The sequence below is a fragment of the Podarcis melisellensis genome, assembly GCF_964234715.1.
Source record: "Podarcis melisellensis genome assembly, chromosome: 14".
NCBI classification, from domain to species: domain Eukaryota; kingdom Metazoa; phylum Chordata; class Lepidosauria; order Squamata; family Lacertidae; genus Podarcis; species Podarcis melisellensis.
In genome coordinates, this window is record NC_138546.1 from 12381641 (window position 1) to 12385517 (window position 3877).

The following is a 3877-nucleotide window of genomic DNA, read 5'->3' on the forward strand; positions in this document are numbered from 1 at the left end:
GCTGGGGGAACAGCTGCCAAAAGCAAGCAAGGGAGGAAGGAGGGATGGAGAGAGAGGAGGGTGAGTGGGGGGGGGGAGAGATCAGAGATCCCCTCTCCATAGCGCTAGGGGGACAAGAGCAGGCTGCGCGTGCAATGCCAGAGGGGACCATAGCTAAATACCTGAGTTGCTGGATCAGCGACAAGCAGCAGCGGCAGCTACAAACCTCTTCCTCTTTTAGCTCCCGTTATTCCGCAGTGCAGCCTCCTCCTCTTCCTCCTCCAGCGGCTGGCTGGCTGGCTGCTCGTGAATCCCCCTTTCCCCTCCTCCGTGTGCTTTCAGAAAAGCCCCGGCAAAAGAGATCCCCGCTACTTATCCACCCCCAGATTTGTCTGCCTGCCTGTGTTTTGATCCCCCCCCCCTTTTCTTATTCCCCTTGCACACAAAGCGTTAAGGCTCTGTTGCGCTAGCAGCAGCAAACCCACACACACAGGAAGTCCCAGCTGGCTGTCAGTCATAGGCAAGTTCAGCCTCCCTCCTGCATGGAGAGAAAAACACACACAGACACACACACAGGCTAGGAAGGAACATGCTCCAGGCCCTGTGCGATGCTTGTGGCTATGTTAGTCCAGTCACTTGCTTGGGGATGATGATGTTGCTGCTGTTATTTTAAACTCACCCAAAATGGAACAGGTAGGGGAGAACTGGGGCACGATGGAGAGGCAAGCATCTGGGGTGATGGCTTAAAGAAGCAAGGATTTAGTGCCTGTTGAGACGAGTAGGGCAGAAGGCAGTGAGCCCAGCAGCGGCTGGAGACAGAGCTGATGGCTGATGTAGCTAGAGCCAATGGCAGGCAAAACACACTAAATCTAGTTTTGCTCCCCACCCTCTTCCCCTACCTCCCAGGTTCTGAAAGGGGAAACCCTGAGCCTAAAGAAGAGGAAAACGATAGACAGCATGACCCCCTGGACTTTGACTTTTGTTGGCCTCTGTCTGTCTTTTCAGACCTGGTATCCACCTGTAGCTGAAGCATACATTTAGGGACTATTTTTTTTTATTTCACTGTACAATTGTATGGTGGCAGTGCTGCTGCTGTGACTCATCCTAGGTCAGGCTGTGAACAGATTGTGCACTATAATACACTTCCCATACATGAAGGACCATAGCTCAGTGGTAGAACATAGGCTTTTCATGCAGAAGGTCCCAGGTTCAGTTCTTGGCGTCATGAGTTAAAAGGGTTCAGGCGACAGCTTACACCAGGGTATATCTGTCAACTTTTCCCTTTTCTTGCGAGGAATCCTATTCGGAATAAGGGAATTTGCCTTAAAAACAGGGAAACGTTGACAGCTATGCAGCAGGGACGTGATTTGTAGCAGATGACCAGGGATTTCTAACTCCCTGTTGTTTAATGGTAGCGACAGTTCTCCTTCTCCCAAAACCAAGCTGCCAAAATGAAGAAAAGAGGGGTGACAGGGATGCATTTTTATGACTTAAATTTGCCATTGATCCAGCAAAAACTGTTGTTTAATGTATACTGGCCTGCACAATATTTTTACTGGAAGGCACTGTGTAATACAGAAAGATACTGGAGGTGTAATGCTAGAAATATCTCACTGAAGCATATAATGAGAGCATGCCCAGTGGCATTTTCTTTTTAGTCTGAAGTTATCCAGGTTGGTTTTTTTATTGGCAAAATCCTTGAAATTTGCAAATGTTTTAAATTACATTCCTGTAGTATGGGGATTAATGGCAAAACAACCAAGTAGATTTTGTGAGCCTTTATGGTTACTGAGACTTCTACTTTGAGCTGGAAGGATAAACATCCACCACCTGTTTTGCAATGGTCTGAGGATCTCACTGCCCTGGCCACATTTGAACACATTTCTTATGTCTGAAATCTGTTTCATTATGTTTTTTATATTTCATTGTCATTTCACTTTTTTATTGTACACTGCTTGGGTATTTTGATGTTTAGCGGTCTACATGTTCTGCAAAATACATAGACATATATAAACAAATTGTACCACTCTGTCTCAGCTGGCAATCTTGCATCTGTGTTCTGAATGAAATGAAATTTCTGGGCCCTCTTCAGAAGTAGACCCATCCATATTCAATGTATTGCAGTAATCCAAACAGGAGGCTATCATGGCATGGATAACAGAAGCCAAGCTAGGGTTAAAAGGTGGTTCTTACCACAATGACAACCTTCTGCTTCACCGACAAAGATGGTCAAAGCATGCATCAAAACAACATATCTGATATTTTAAGTCAGAGAGGGGGAGCCTGTGACCCTCCCAGCTGTTGCTGCACTACAGCTCCCATCATCACTAGCTATGATGGCAGAGGCAAATAGCAGCTGGTTCTGAACATCATGAGTAACCCATCTTTTTTGGCCCTTTCTGTGTCCTGATATGTCCACCCCTAATGTTGTGGCAATTACCGTAAACATGAAAGCAACAGCATGGGAGTGGTGTTTCCAGCTATCTCACTCCTTGCCTTTATGAGGCCTTGCAAATCAGTGGCGTAGCGTGGGTTGTCAGCACCCGGGGCAAGGCAAGTAATTTGCGCTCCCTAACCCGTGGATTTGCGCTCCCTAACCCGTGGATTTGCGCCCCCTAGCCCTAACCCCCAGATGTTGCGCCCGGGCCCCCCTGCACCCCCACGCTACGCCACTGTTGCGAATTGCTGCAGGGGAGGGTCTGTTTTTAGGACCAAGGGGTATTTTTAGGACCAAGGGGAAACCGTCCAGCTCCCTTGTTATTTTTGCTATTTACAGGTGGAGTAATGTTGTTAATGTAATCTTGTTATATTTATAGAACTTAAATCGCGTGTGTATGTTTTGGTATGTTGTTACATTTGCTTTTGTTTCATTGTGAACTTGCTTTTGCACTGCTTTTCCCTGCTTTCTCTGTCATAAGCAGCTTTGAGTATGATTTTTTCAGCGTGTGTGGGAAAATGGCAAATAAAATCATGAACGAATGAGTGAAAAAGTAAAGGGAAAGGGCTTTCTTATCTGTCATTTGAATATAAAGCTATTCTCCTTTTATTTGCTAGTAGAATCTCTGCTTTGCTAGTAAGAATGCTGAGGATCCACTTGCTGCTCACGTTAACCACACTCCCACTTGGGCACACAAAACGCTGTGCGAAGGCACACACTTGCCTTGCTGTCCCAAGACCTTGCATGGAGCCTTGTACGCCTCCTTCCAGCAACTCCTACAGCCAAATGTATTGCTCTGCTTTCCTTTGGACCACATCAGTGAGACTGAGGGTCTTGTGGTCTGGCAGCCCAGGACCTCCAGACACACTACCAAGGCTTGCGTCCCAAGGTCACTTTGTTGCCGTTAACACAGAGGTTTGGCTTCACCCCCAGCGGCACACTCCATTGTCTCTCAAGACAACAAGAATTCAGTAACCATTGACATTGGGTGAACTCCCCTGGGCTCTTCTTGGATGGAACCAGAAATGAATTAGCCTGTTTCCAGGCTGAAATGGCAGAAGTGCTTGGCAGAGTTTGCCTTCACCCTCAAGAGGTGCACTGTCGCTTGAGACAGACAAATGCCAACAACGACGACAACATTATGAATTGCAAAGCATTTTATTTATTGACTCCTTGCTTTTGTGTTGCTTTAGGGTTCTCTGGTAAGCTGCTTCGCGGCAACTGAGTAGCAGAAAAGCGTAAGAGTTCAGGCAGCGATCCTTGCTTATTGAGTTTACTTAGCGCCGCTTTAGCAAGCCCGCGCAGCCCGCCGCCTCCTCCTCTTGACGCCAAGCCGCGTCCTCGCTTTCCGGCCCCTGCCGTAAAGCACGTCGCCGGGCGCCGTAAACAAACCCCGCCGGCGGCCGCGAAGCCGCGTCGGGGCCCTTAGCAACGGGCCTAGCCGCCGCCTTCCCTTAGCAA

At 47.9% G+C, this 3877-nt stretch overlaps 1 protein-coding gene across 3 annotated transcripts in view; it reads right to left on the minus strand.

Annotated features, from left to right (window-relative positions):
- Positions 1–485, minus strand: part of PRKAR1B (protein kinase cAMP-dependent type I regulatory subunit beta) — a 121449-nt gene extending 120964 nt beyond the window's left edge. Inside the window, exon 1 of one of the 3 annotated variants that reach the window (XM_081889303.1) lies at positions 206–485. The gene's annotated coding sequence lies outside the window, so the exon portion shown is untranslated. Of the gene's footprint in view, positions 1–161 lie in introns of all 3 variants that reach the window. The other 2 variants (XM_081889302.1, XM_081889301.1) reach the window with 2 other exon arrangements.
- Positions 486–3877: the final 3392 nt, after the last annotated feature.